Below are 14,928 nucleotides of genomic sequence, written 5' to 3'. Positions count from 1 at the left end.
GTACCTAGGTGGAGGGACTTCCACCTGCAGATGCTTGTGGCCTGGCTGCTGCCTGGGGGGATCACTCTATCTTCTGGACTCCACAGGAATTTTGGACCGTGACCCTGTGGCCTGTTTTAAGAGCTGCTTGGCCTGATCTTTCAGTTTGGCCTGTGTGGGGAGGTTTGATGTTCCCAGTCCTTGGCTCTCCTGTTAGCTAGAGGAATTCCTGCAGGCTTTGGGCCCCGTACAAGGGGAATGCAGATCACTCTCTTTTCGGTGATGCTCAGAAGTTCCTTCTAAAAAGCCAATAATTGCAACAAGTCAAACACGCAGGTTAGGTCAACCCTGATTTACTGTAACAAACCAATTATTGCTGCCTTTCTGTGATGCAGGTTGGAGACTGCGTGAGTTCTGGGTCACTGGTGAGCCTTAGGAAGGGTGCGTTTGCTGGTTTGTTCGTCAGTTATGCCATCTTCCAAGTGGAAGAATGAAGAGATGGGTGCTTCCAAGGAGCCTGAAGGAAGGCGATCTTTGGTGTTGCAGTGTGCCCTTGGGGCTGCAATGAATATAAATACTAACTGGCACCTACCACCTCCATTTTTAAAAATCTCTTTAGCAGTAAAGAGGGCTAGATTGTCATCCAACAAAGAGGGAAACAGGCCCCGAGTAGCAGGATGACACAGTTCTGTTCCTCAGTGCCTTTGCTCTAACAATCCGCAGCCCAGAAGGGTGGGAACGCTGCGGCAGGGAGGCTGGCGGAGGGGCTTTGTGCCCCTTGCAAGGAACGAAGGGCTCGGTGACTGCTCAAGCACTCTGGGTTTTAATGCCAGCCCAAGCAGCTGGACTGAGTGCCTTGGACAAAGGAGCCTGGCCTCATTTCCACCCTGGTTTCACAAGGGAATTGCAAACCTGCCCGTGCTGCTGCTTCCACTGCTTCAGAATGAGAGTTCACCCGTGCACCAGCGGCTCAGCTGCGCCGCTGCTCCTCTTGTGGCTGCTTAAACCGTGAGCTGAGAGTTGTCCTCTGCGGGGGTTTCTGCCCCACCAAAACTGGGGCAGACTCCTTTGCACCCCAAAGCCTGCTTTTCATTTTCTTCGGTCCTTTAGAGCCTCCCTGAGTCCCAGGCTCCCTCCTATCATCTCAGGTCCTGCTCCCCTCTCACTTCAGGCTTGGGGAACTTTTTTCCATACCACTTCTTTCGCACAGCCTTCGTCCATGTTTGACCTACTTGTCTTTTTGGTACAGAGTTGTCCGAAAGCAGCAGGAGAGAGAGACGGTGTGTTTGAGGAGTGCTGGCTCTTAATGAAAACCATTTGCAGAACAATGGACAACTGGAGAAGCGGGTCAAGGCTCTGGTCTGCAGGTAAGGTCTGTTAGCGCTCAGGAGCCTGTGTTATGCGATAGTCTTGAATACACGTTTTCTTGGCATATCTGTCTTGTACTGATGACTACCAAAGTGTTCAACAGCCCAATTAATACTTGCTCCAAACCCTCGGGAGTCCCCAGTGAGTTTGCTAACTGCTTCTTGACTGTACTCGGAGGTTATTTGCACAAATTGCAAATAATACACTCGCGTGGGTTCTTCCACCAAACCTCTCCGGGACAACCCCGAAGCTGTGCCCTTGGGCTGAATTTACGCACCAGTGTGGACTTGGGGGGCAGAGGGGAAACACCCACAGCTTCATGGGGGGTCTCGGGGCACCCTGCTGCTGGGGGGGGTCCTGTACCCCCGCGCCCCCGTACCCCGCGGCTGCCGGAGGGGCCCCTCGGCACCACGGCTGGCTCCCGCCCCGCCCTGCCCTCCCAAATTCGACTTTCATCCCTCTAAAATCAGCCTTTCCAGTTCCTTTTTTGAATCATTTGCCAAAGAACTCGCAGCTTGTGACTAGTCACCGAGCTGTTTGGAAACCAACCGCCGTACTAAGAGCTGTTGGCTCTGGCAATAACTCACGGGTTATTGGCTTTTCTACCTTACGTAGCATTGAGGATGAATTGGTGACATTTTTAACAAAAAATTGTGTGTTAAAGTTCAGATAACTTTTTAAAGACTCAAGAAGATTTTGAGACCTAGGCAGTGTTTGCTTGAGTATTGAGGATGGGAAAAGAGCAGAGGCAGGGCAGAGGCAGTCTGCAGTCTGTTGGGATTTTAAAGGAGCGTTAGTCAATCAAGCGGTAATGTTCAGCAACAAGCAGATTTTTTAAAATTATTCTGTATTCATAATACAAAACTATGAGTAAGTTGTAATGAGTTATCCTGCCACTCTTACCCCAGTAATTTCTCTCTGATTTAGTGTGAAAAGCTGCTCTCCCCTGGAACAAAGGAGTCACGTTGCCTTTACTCATTAAAAATTGCATATGTATAAAATATGAGCGTTGTCTTTAGTCTAAAATCCCTCACTACATATGACTTGTACCATGCATCAGAACCCATCTCCCGCAGCCTGGCAACTGTCTCCGTTGCTATAGGAACGGCTCCACTATCCTTTCCTGGAGCACTTCAAGCATTCCCGTTTTCGTAGCTGCTAGAACACCTCCAGTCCCTGCTTGTTTCATTCACTTGCTCACTCCCATCCATGAGATCTTCTCCTCCCAGTTTAGAGAGTTACTCAGCACTTCTGGACTCCTAAAAGAAAGAACATTAGCTAGCTGAAGAAAAGTCACCCAGTACTTTGAGGTGCGCTTTTGACTGGGATGTGGCTACTGCCATTGGGTTTATTTAATGTGCAGACATAGTGTGTAATTAGCATCACCTGCTGTGCATTAAATTTGTGCTTAATATAAAACTATCAAAATCCCTGGCTTCTGCGTGCTTATCTGCCGTTACACACCAAAGGGCAAAAGTTTCTAAGAAACATCTAACCTCAAGTATTAAACCCGCAGGTAACATAACCTGAGGTGGTGGGGAAGAAACTTCCCCACGGTGAGTTTATAGTGAGACTGTGTATTAGGCGGCTGTCACCCCTGTCCTCGGAGAATCGCAGCGACCAGGGTGTCGAACCCTGCACCGTGCTGGACGGCAAGCCCAGCGGTCCGCGCGTTTACGGAGGAGCCGTGGAGTTGAAGATCGTGAGGGTCACTGCATTTGTCCCTCAGCTGGGCCTCCTTTTCTGCCCCGAGCTGGCACAGCTCCATTAAGCAAAGGTAGGTTGGTCAATCTGCCTTCTTGCTTCTAGATGATCCTGATAATTAAATAATTGTTGAGGGCTTACTGTTTTACTCACAGAAAGATTTCACTGGAATAACATGAATTTTGTGAAGGATGCTCTTAGAAACACAAGGTAGATATTGATAAGGCTTGATTTTAAATGCTGAAAAAAGGGCATTTTTTTTTTTCTTGTTCTACTTATACAAGTGTGTAAACAAGACTGGGCCGTGCTTTTATCCTGCTAGAAACACCAGGCACGTGTATTGCATCGTGTCCTGGGGCTCTCCGTGGGGGAAGCAAGGCAGAGGCCGAGGTGATCTGGTGTCACGAGCAGATCTCAGGTGAGCAGGATCCTACGCTGCTCAACAGAAGGAGGTGGAGGGGCTGGGAGAGGAGCTGGTGTGGGAAAGACTGGAAGCTGTGGCACCAGGGTTTTCCTGCACATCAGGTACCCTGCCAGAGCTTTACCGCTGGGGAAACGGCAGCTAAAGATTTAGGTGAAGAATAATAGCGAGGAAAACAAAATAAGAGTGCGAGGAAAGGGAGCAGAAGACAATTTCTCAGCTGCAAAATACTCAGTAACACTCCCAATCAACATTGGCTCAGTGCAGCCCAAAACCCTGAGACACCGGGAAGAGACAGCTCGGAGAATCCCTAGTGATCGACTGGGGTTTTTAATTTATGCTTTGCAGCCAGGCAGTGCTCCCGTTGCCGGCTTGCGGGCACGGCAGCCAACTCTCCCCCCCGCCGCCAATCAAAGGGGCGCTGCCGAAGCGGGGCTGCTCCTGCGATAAAAGTGTAGGAAGCTCATGGCTGCAGAGTAATGCAGACAAAGCACGAGGGAGAGGGAGACAAAAGGGATGGAGTCCCAGAAGATGTGATCCACCCCGTTAAAGGAACCATCCGTAGCCTCTGCAGCTGTGTTTATGCTGCTTCACGCAATAGGCACCAGCCTCTCGTCCCCCTGGGAGATTTTTACAGCATTAATTCACTCTGCACAAAACCCAGCCTGCAAGGCTCCTCTCCAGCAGCGACCTTTTCATCCCTCCAGCTCCCCCCGTTCCCGAGAGCCCTGCCCGCAGGAGCTGCACCCCTCCGGCTGACCTCCCGTTGCTCTCGCTCAAATGTCACCTGTACCCAATGAAGCAGACCCCGAAGTGCCACGAATGGATCCCAGGATTCTTATTTTCCTTCTCTACGTGATGATCCTTCACGAGCTGGTGAGTGGCTGGATGGAGTACCAGAAGCAGATAGCCAAGCCGAAGAAGCAGGCGGGTCCGGTTTGGTCTTCTAGGTGAGTTAATGCCTATTATGTTTCCAAAAGGTGAATAGCTCCGGTGTGTTTTGATGGGGAAGGGTGCCTTTTGCGTACATACATCGGTCCTTATAGATGTGCGCGTGTGTGTATCATCTGTTGTGTATTCATGCACAGAGGTAGGATTAAGGTCCGTTAATCTTTTCAGCCTGTATTGTCTGAACATGCTGTGCATTTACACGCTCCCAGATAAATATGCCTGTGATTTTGGCTCTTTTTTTGTGGAAATGTGCTGTTAGTTAGTGTATTTCCCATGACTCGGGTTCCCAATCACCATACCTGGAAGAGAAAAATGTGGGTAGCACAAGGAGCTCCGCTTCATGCGTGATATTCATCAATGAGGCACAAACCTCTAGAGACTCTTCGCAATCGGAGTATTTCATGTTAGATCACTAGCGTGCATGTCACTATCTCACCATCTCCTCCCACTCTCTGGGCTGTGCCCACTACACTAATCCCTTCCTTGTTTTCTGCCCGACAACAAAAATGAGCTGTGGAAATCAGGACGTAAAAGAAAAATGCTACTTGTCCTTAAAATTCAAATATGTTTCTGCAAACGTTGTTCACGTCTTGTTCACTTGTAATAACGTTTGGGGTAATCGTGATCTTAATATGGTTAGGGTCTTATAAATGAAAGGTATCTTGACAGTTATCCATCGGCTGCATGCTTAGAGACCTGCACCCCGGGACCCAAAATTCACGGCCCGCCAGATCTCAGGCAACGGCGCACGGACACCTCGTAGCTTTGGACCCAAAAGGATGCCGGTGACCCAGTTTGCTCTAGGTCTGACAGCAGCAGCACGAGTAAACCGAGCTCACAGCTTGCTCCTTATCCTAATCCTCTGATGTGCAGCAATCCCAGCCGCAATTACAGCCCCGCTGTGCTCGGTGCTGCACGTACGCACCCCAAAGGTGTCTCCGCAGATGAGACCGCCAAGAGAAAGCAGTGGTGCAAGGATGCACCCACGACTTGCTGAAAATCAGTAGCCGGCAGATACCAGTCTCTTCGTCTGCAGTTCAGGGATAAATTCACTGGCTGAATTTCCAGAGCAGCAAAGCCGAACTGCACCTTGCACTGTCGAGTTGCACAAGTCAAATGATTTGCACTGGGAACGCAGCCATGGGTGGAGACAGCTCCAGTGCAGAAATAGCTTGAAAGCCATGGGGCTGGCTGGAGTGTAATTGAGGTTAGAGGCAGATTTCCTCGCTGTCTTCAAGGAGGAGTGCAGGGAGGCATTGGACAATAACTTGCACTGAGGTCTGAGGTACCCCAATGCCAGCAAAAGGATGCAGTACAAAAAACCTCATGGAATCATTTTATTTACTAGAGGTCACCAAACAACCTGCAGCAAGCAGCCAGGATAATGTCATAGGACTGATTTTTTTTTTTTAAGAGAACCTAAGGAAATTAGGTACCCTATCAAAACCAAAAATCTCCCGGGGCTGCCATCTAACCCGGCCTCGTCTGGGGAGGTGGGACCAAGCCGGATGATTTGTGCAGAGCCCCGCGCCCTGGGGGCACCCCAGCCGTCTCCGCTGTCACGGCAGGCTTTGCCCAGCCTGTCCCTGCCCCAATACCTGCTCCTGCTGCTCCTCTAGCTGACTCCAGCCCGCTTGGGAACGCAGAGCCACCAGGTCTGCGTGTGTCACACGGATCGTTCACAAATTGCACCATAAACAGGTGAAGCTCTGTGGCCTGGAGAACTGGAAAATTACAGGATGAATTGGGATCCTCTCAGTGGAATTAAGATTGACCTGCATGGACACCCTGATTCTGGTGGAGCCTGGGCTTGGACACCCCCGCTGCGATAATGCTGAAGCTTTCTTGAGTGATGAGCCCTCAAGGCCAGGTTTCCCAGTGCTCAGAGAGCACAGCTGGAGCCAGATGTTCACCCTTCAGTACAGGCTCGGGCTCCAAAAACACCCAGAAATGGTTGCGACATTGGTAGCCTGGTTCTGCAAAGAGTTCAAGCCATGGCTCAGCAGTGGGGGAAAGCTTCCTCATGCCGTGCCTCAGGTCAGGAGCACCACAGCACAGAGCCAGCTCGAAAGTGAGGTTCACACAGGTCGGTTTAATGCTGGACCAGGTACCATCTGTCCGTGGCAGCCTGGCCCAAGAATCACCCGCCCTCTCACAGCTGATACGGTGCCAGCACGGAAGCATAAAGCAAGCCACAATATTGGCTTTTGTTTAATTGACAGAAAGCGACTGTACGCCCACATCTGCACCAGATTGAACGTGCGGATCTGGGGCACCCAGCCGAGCTCAGCCCTGGTGTCAGCGGCGGCGGAGCGCGATGGCTGCTCCCACTGCGCGCGCAGCCATCGAGCCGCCCCTCGCTGCTGGGTACCATCTCCAGCTGGGAGGAATGAGAGCGAGGGGCCGGTACGATCTGCGATCCAAGGATCATTGAATTTTAGGAAGGATTTGCAGACATTACCAAGGAAGCCACCCGAAACCTTCCCGTAAGAGCTTAAAGCTGAGATAACAGCAAGGCAGACCTCCTTGGAAGAGCTGGCTGTAAGGCCACCCTGCTTCCCAGCACAGCCTGGAACTGGGCCAGTGCTGTAGAGGTGAAGCTTCATCTCCTGCCACAGGGCCTGAGCTGCCACCTCCCCAGCCTGTTAAAAGTAATTAACTCAAAAATCAATTAGGAAATTAAGTTATAAAGCAGCAAGCTAATTAGGACGTGAGAGAGCTGTCTCTTGACTGTACGCTCAGCACAGGCAGGGATTTCAGGGCTCTTCCTCCTTTTGTGGATGTTGAATAGTAACAAGCTCTGTTGTAACGCAGCTTTTTCGCACATTCACAGCTTTTCCCCAGCTCTGTCTTCCTCCGCTCCTGGAGTGGCTGGCAGATCCCCCGCTCCCTGCCTCCATTCATCAGCCACTTCTGGCGTCCCACGTCACTCCTGCTCTCCGCCAGCCTTTCCTCACTGTCCCCTTCCACCGCTTACGGGCACGGGGGAAAACGATATCTGGACGATTTTTATTGACAAAGCCACCCGGGATCACAGGAGGAATGTCTCTGAGCAGGATCTAGAAAAAGGAGAGATCTCTAATCGCCAGCCCCAGAGATCACCGCTGCACCGCCCGTTTTGCAGGGATGGGGAGGGGACGTGTTTCACCCCGTATGAATTTCACTGCAAATTCCCACAGACGCTGTTGTGCCCCACATCACCCTCTGCACTGGCAGGAGAATGTGCACGTTCGCTGCACCAGTCTTTTGCAATCTTTGCAAAAGCTAGATATAAAAACGGGTAGTGAAGCTGTTAGCCAGGAGGAAGGAAAGAAAAGCCTGGGACGCAGCACACAGGGAGAGTAGAAATGGCCAGGGCAAGTGGGCCTGAGCATTAAGCCATCCCAGCAGAGCCCCAGGTGGACACAGCCCCACTGCTCCTGCAGCCGAGCCAGCTCTGCTGGACTGTCCTGGGCGTCTCTGCACGTGGCGTGGTCGATCGTGGCGTGGTTGATTTGTGGTGCAGTTGATTCATGGCGTGGTTGGGTCACACCCTAGATAACCCCCTGAGAGAACGCGGACTGCAACAAGGGTGGCAAGAGCCCGAAGAAGTGCCAGGCGTGCACGTTGTTGGGTTTAGTGGTTTTAAGGAAAACTGCGCAAAGGTGTTTGGAGTGGAAGTTTCGAAGAGCTAAGAGTTTTGGTTTCAGTGACCCACCTGGCCAGAGGGGATGGTCCTCGGGCCTCTGATGGGCTGTTTATGGGGTTCTGAGCTCATATTTGTGCACTTGTAGTTCAGCAGCTGTTCCCAATACCGCCAGTAGCTGGGACAGGGAGGGTCCCCATCACCACTTCAGGTGCATAGGAGAGGCTCACCCCTGGGTCTCTGCAGGCCAGGCGCCTTGAGCATCAGGGGCTGCGGCAGGATCCAGCACCAGCCCTTCTCTTGGCAGCAGCAGTGGTGAACCCCGTTCTGCTGACCAAAATTCCCTGTTCTTTTAGGAGCCTCCACTAGATGCAGGAGATGTGCCCCGGCTCTGACCCACACCAGTAACGTGATCTCACTTTGTTCCTCACTAGCAACACCGCCAGATCAAACCACTGCAGCTTCTCCAGGCCTCTGGTCCACTCGGTGCGCAGGGAGAGGTACAGGGACTGGAGGAAACCGGGGCGGATCATCCGGAAAGCGTGAGGATGCATCTGCCAGGGAGCGTGGGGAGAGATTACTGAGCCAGAGGCAACCATCCCTCACGAGGTCTGCACCAACTTACCACCGACATGAGAGCATCCTCCAGGCACCGTGATCTGCAACCTGCAGCTTTCTTCTCTTCGCTAAGCATGGCACGACCGAGAAGGAACGAGCCCCTTCCCCCGGGGAACCCGTCCCTGCGTGGTGAGGAGCCAGGGTGGAGACACCTCAGCCAGCAGCGGGATCGCCGGAGGTGGGACGAGGCTTTTGCCACCCAACACAGCGAAGTGACTTTTCTTTCTTCTTCCCAAAGAGTTGAGTAGATGGAGAGTAGGTTTCTTGGGGGAAGAATGAAATTTGCTCCTGCATGGGCAACCCTGGGAAGCCTCCAAATGGTTCAGGCTCCTCTCCTCCCGCTTGAGGACTGCATGGCCGGTAAGCAGCATTTCCCAAAGTGACTGGGAAGTCTTTGGTGTCCAGTTTGTCACCGTTCCCAGGAGAACTTGCCTCCACTGGGGCACCCAGAAGTCACAACGCTTTGGAAATGCTGGCTCCCCGTTAAGTCTCATGCACTGGGAGTCTGTAAATTTTTTTCTGCTTTTCTTCACCCTTGTTAAATGAGTTACTCCAGGGTGGAAGGGGGAGAGCACCCTGAACCAGTGACTCAGCGTTATGCCATCAAACGCTGTTGACTGCAATGACTTTGTAATTAGCTTTCTTTGGAGCATTCCCAGCAGTTGAGCCAAATCTAAGAGCGACTTTCTAATGAGCAGATAGATGGGAAAGGAATAGAATATTGCTCTTTTATTAGAGTCTGCGGTTTAGGCATAAAATTAGATTTTAGAGGCAAAAGTCAGTTGTCGCACCCTGCCATCCCTCGCAGCAGTTGTGCGCAGGATGGGAATCGCTGAGCGCTGGAGGGATTCTGACACTGAGCTCTAACAGCAACTGTCCATGGCAAAACTGCCTGCCTTATTTGCTGAACATAATGTTTGGCTCAAACGCAGCCTGTTTTTCTCGTTGTCAACCATTTATAAACCTGACTCAGGCTCACAGACGCATTATCCAGAAGTAGATAGGGAAGGGAGTCGGAATAGATTATGCATTCATTATCCAGAAGTAGTCACCAGATACATTTGCACATTTGTCTGCTTCTCAGTTGTTTGCAAATTGTTCCTGTCGGTTGACGCCGTGTTTGTTCAGCCACCCACGGCAGGAGTCACCTGGCCCACGGCAGGGCTCTGCGCCTGGGCTGGGCACCCAGACCCCTGTGCCGCCAAGGGGGGCGCGGGAGGGGCTGTGATTCGTCTCCTCCAAAGTTAAGCATCAAAAGCAAGCTGCTGAACCCCGCTCCTGAAGTGCCCAATCCTCTGTCCCAGGCAGGCTGGATAAACAACTCGGATGTAGACCTCTGCTGTTAGGGGAGATGGAAGTTTTTGCCTTGGGAGATGAAGTTCATGCCTTGTGTTCGTATATTTTTGAAAAAGGAGCTAGGAGTAGCAATTAACGCTTTCTACACCTTTCAAAGCATAAACTCTCTGCAAAGATGTGCCTCAGCTCTGTGACACTGTGGCTATTTCCCGAGGCGTCCGCTGCCTATCCCAATACATGCAGGTACATCCACAAGCAACAGAGCAACAAATGGAGAAGGTGTCAGGAGGAAAAATATTCAGAAAGCGTTTCTGGGTGGTGGGGGACTTTGCTTTCCTAGAGTCGAGTCTGCCCTGGTCTTACGGGGGACGTGCAGCTGGGTGTTCTCCCTGCTCTTCTGCTAGACTGTGTGTGAATTTGCTGGGAGCACTTGCTATGCAAAAAGTGTTTAAATTAATTACTGAAGTGGTGCAGGATAGGACTGGGGTCCCAGCCTCAATGAGACAGACGGACCTGAACGAGGACAGACGGACCTGAATTGGGCAGGCAGATGTCCTGACTGCTGCACCCTTAGGAACGGGGAAGGGACAGGAATGCCTTGCTCTGCTGATCACATGCTGGATTTATCCCTGTAAATATCGTCATGTTTACTTCCAATAAACTTTTTTACATATATGGTGTTTAGATTGTCTCCATTCTCATTCAGGCCTTGCATCTCTCTCTACTGGTTTTGGCTTTCCCAGCCTGGGAGCCACCCCAGAGGGACAGCTGGTGGTGTAAGGGGTGATCCAGTATGGGTAAAAGCTTCTTTGATGCTGAATTTATAGCACAAATGTTGTTCTCTCATCCTTTATGCAGAGGAACACGTGACTGCAAACCAGTCTTGCTTCGCATGGCTGTATGCTTTGCTTTGGTTTTTTTGCAAATGGTCAAGTTGCTCTGTTGGAGAAAGACCTGCCCAAGAAATGCACCTCGTGGTGGGAGCCGATGATGGTGGAAAGCTCGGGATCCCCCAGTCTTCACTGGTGTGGGCCCCCAGAGACCTGAGGGGGCGATGCAACCCGACGGCCTGAGTCCAGACCCCCGCGGGGGCTCACCTTCAGGTTGGTATTTGCACAATTAACTGGGTTGACCAAAGGTCCGGGCTAACAAGGGTGCAGTCAAGGGCGGCCAGCTTGCATCTGCCTGCTGAGGCAACTTAAGTCCCCTGGGGCGTTTGGGTCTGATGCTGCACTCTCACCCCGCCGTTCCCCCATAGCACCCTTGGACACACATTTACCCCCCGGGCAGGGGAGGCAGGCGACTGCTCAGCGAGGAAGGGCTGTGCCGCGACATCGTGATAGACGAGAAATGACTCCGAACAGGAATTCCCCAGAAGACACCCCATGCACTGTAGCCAGCAATGCTTCTGATACAAAGGGCATGGTTTAGTGGTGGACTTGGCAGTGATAGGTTAACGGTTGGACTCGATGATCTTAAGGGTCTTTTCTGAGCTTAACAATTCTATGATTCTGTGATTCTATGAAAACCAGCACAGCCGCTGCACTCTTTGTTATTAAAAAAAAAGGAACACCCCCCCAAAAAAAAGAAATGAACGCAGCGCTTACTGTAAGCCCTGCGGCAGCCCCTCGTCCCAGGCCACGATGTGACAGTGCAATGGAAGGAAATCGCCTCCCGTGGCTTCAGGTCGCGTCGGATGAAGTCCCGGGGCGGGAGGCTGCGGGGGCTCTCAGCTCTGCTCTAAATAGACTCCGTGGGCTGCAGACTAAGTGCTAAACCACCCTTTTCTTAGAAACTTCACTTTTGGCTTGAAATGGTTCAGAGAAGTTTCCAGCCCTTCCACGGCGAGCTGGTGAAAGCCCCGATCGCCCCGGTTGCTGGCTGCTAGCAGGAGAGTTCAGGGAGGTTTTAAAGCATCAAGTTTTGACCATCCGTGGAGTAACCTTCCCGCAGGGACTGTTTCCATCTCGTCCCAAAGAGTTAATTGGGTTGGAGCATCGGGATTTTACCCTCTGGGCTTTTAATCTCGGGTATGGATGTTGTCCTGCTTTACAAAGCAAAGGGTTTTTGTAAGTTAGAGCTGGTGGCAGTGAGTTTCACAAGTGGGGCTTGGACCAGAGAACTGCCAGAGTCAACGCACCAGAGATCATCTTCTGACTATCTCAGCAAAGCCCTTTGGGGGTTTCCTTTTGCTTGGGAAAGAAGCAGGGAGACAGTTTCAGAAATTCACATTTTCCTGACCTACAGTATGATGCTTATTGGGCATATTTGGTGTGACTCAGGGGCACGCCTCCCCCTCCAGATCTTGTGATCCCACTGAGTCCGCAGCTTTTACTGAGCCAAAAGAGCAAACAGCACCCCAAAACTGCTGGATTTAAGTGCTGCAGCTGAGGTCTTGGGCTGGGTCAAACTGGAGACCTGAAGCCCTCCCTTTGGTGCCAAATTCTGCCTTCGAGGTTACAGCTACTGACATTTATTAGTGTTTGCGGTACCCGGAAACCCCGACCGCCTGCCCAGCTCAGCCCAGGTGGCCCTGCCGCCGCGGTCGCTGCCCTGCGGTTTGGGGAGCGGTGTCACCTCAGCCCTGCTGAGCTCCGCACCCCGCGATGCTCCCTGCGGCGGCCGGCCCCCGCTCCCCGCTGCGCGGCGGGGTCAGGCCACGCGCCGCTCATCAAGGCAACGGCAGCCTTGACTTGCAGGGACCGTGCTTTGCACACCGGCATCTCCTAGACCTTCCCCTGGTGAAAGGAACCCCAGAGGCTCCTGCTTTTGGAGGATTTTGAGCAAAAGCAAGCTGTTCTCAGAAATCACCTGCTGCTTTTCCTGCCTGCAGTTCTCCGAGCTGCTGCAGTTTCACTACCGAGCTCTCCTTTCCACCACGCAACCGGGGGCCACCAGAACCTTTTCCTGCCCATCAGTTCTGCTCTTGGCGAGTCCGAAGGAGCTCGGGTGCTTCTGCCGCTCTGCCACCCGCTGCGCCGCGGACTGACCCTCGTGGCTCTCCCCTGGGGCTGCGTGCAATGTTCTAGTCATATTCTGTTTTAACAGGAATCAGTTTCTAAAGGCAAAACTCTCCATGGGTGTAATCCCATGCAATGCTGTTGAGGTTCCATAAGGGCTAAAACAGGTGAGGTTTTTTGGACATCAAGAGCAAGCAAAATCCCTGCAGTGCTCCGAGACGCAGGGCTGGGTGCAGGTCCTGATCCCTCCCCTTCACATCCAGATCAGCTCTAACTCTACTGCCGTTTTCCAGGTAAGTGTCTGGCTAATGGCTTGTGTGATTCACCTTCAAGTTAAATGAAAATTAACTCGGTTTTTTCCTGCTTTGCCTTGTTAACTTAAAGCAGATTTCGAATTTTTGAGTCATTCTTAGGTGTTTTCTTCTTACCGCTCAAAATTTCTCCTCTCAGGGTACAGATCCTCTGCCTCTTTCTTTAAGAAATTATTCCATATATTAAAACTTGGTTTCTACAGAGTGGGCATCAGATCCAGGCCATGGCTAGTGTGGGGATAAATGAAGCCCATGACTTTGTGGATTTTTGTCACCCTGAGAGCTGAGCTGGTCGTTGCCGCCGCAGCGGTTCTGCATTGGGTAGAAAAGAAAGGATCCCCTTGTTGCCAGTGGGGCTGCTCTCTGCAACGGGGTGGGATTTCTGGAGCTTTGTGGGTGATGATGCCAGAAGGCTGCAACAAAACATTATTAAAAAGTCCTTAATTTGGAAAGATTCACTTTTTGGGAAAAGTAGTGAAAGAGAGAGGAGAGCAAACGGTTCGTGGCTGCAATAGCTGTAGACCTCTCTGTATTAGAAGCCACTGTCTTCAGCTGATGGCTTAGCAAATGATAATCAGCATTCCCCAACCCCCTGAGCTAGTTTTGTAAAACTGGGAGTTAAAGGCTAAATGAAGGAAATGCCACCCTGTTTCTGCCAGGCGTGGGGAAGCCCTGGTGAGGACGAGCTGGTTCTCGGTCCCTCCTGAGCTGTTCAAGCCGTGTTCCTTCATCAGCCGCCACATTCAGCCCCCCAGAGCTCACAGGGAGGTGCAGCTGAACTGCAAGTTTCTCTGGCTGACCAAAGCCCGGAGAGACCGAAGGTGCCTCTGTCTAAAAACGCATCAGCCATACAAATGCCTTCAAGCCTGTTTTCTCCCCAGGGTCTGTTCCACATCCCTCGGGATGCGGTGCAGAGCTGCGACTGCAGCAGCGCAGGCTGAGAGCACCTTCCTGGAAATGGCTCTTTACACGGAGCCATTGTCCCAAAGCCGCCCTGAGCATTTTGGGGAGCCGCTGGGATGCGACACGGTCATACCCCAAAGGCAAAGTGAGCAGTGACCGGTACAAGAGCCAGGGTGTAAATCCAAGTGCTTAAACACAATCAAAAGTATCTGATTTCAGAATCATCCGCATATGGATGTGAGGCTCCCACATGGCCATGGAAATGTTCTACTGCTGGTGAGACACCAACGGGCTTGAAAGCTGTGTCCCAAAAGGGCCAGGCTCGGTGCCTGCCAGGCAGAGCTCGGTGCTTCCATGACAGTCTCAATCCTCGCCCCCCGTCACCCCTGCCAACAGGAGCCTGGCCAATTTTGGGTCACCCCATGGTTAAAACTGTGCTCAATAGAAAGAGCAGCTTTGGAGGATGCTGTGCCCCCATCCAGCCTCCCAGCTGTTGGTGCCACTGGCAACGAAGAGGTACCTAAAGGGCACGAGCTGGCGCGGGCGGAGGGAGCAGCATCAGCCAGCTGCCCTGGGGTCCTCCCTCCAGGAGAGAGACCCAGCTCATGCAGCAGAGATGCTCCCTTCACCAGGCTGTGAATGAAGAGCAGCACCTCGTACCCAACGGGGTGTCCTGCTTGACGGGACACCGGGAGACGTTTGGGTACGGCAGCCGAGCAAGGTGGATGCAGGGCGCACGGGGGCTGCTCTGTCTGCAGGGCTGGGAAGTCTGGCAGCGGGAGAGGGAGTAAG

General features: G+C 52.2%; 1 long non-coding RNA gene across 1 annotated transcript; it reads left to right on the top strand.

The window, feature by feature from the left end:
- Positions 1–1,243: 1,243 nt before the first annotated feature.
- Positions 1,244–9,189, top strand: LOC309597627. The gene is made up of 4 exons (XR_014229809.1): positions 1,244–1,346; positions 2,864–3,124; positions 4,180–4,422; positions 8,483–9,189. It is a non-coding gene; the product is annotated as an uncharacterized lncRNA (long non-coding RNA).
- Positions 9,190–14,928: the final 5,739 nt, after the last annotated feature.

The sequence above is a fragment of the Platalea leucorodia genome (assembly GCF_965183815.1).
Source record: "Platalea leucorodia genome assembly, chromosome: 15".
Taxonomy (NCBI): domain Eukaryota; kingdom Metazoa; phylum Chordata; class Aves; order Pelecaniformes; family Threskiornithidae; genus Platalea; species Platalea leucorodia.
Note: the sequence above shows the minus strand (reverse complement) of the source record. Positions and strands in the feature narration are given on the sequence as shown.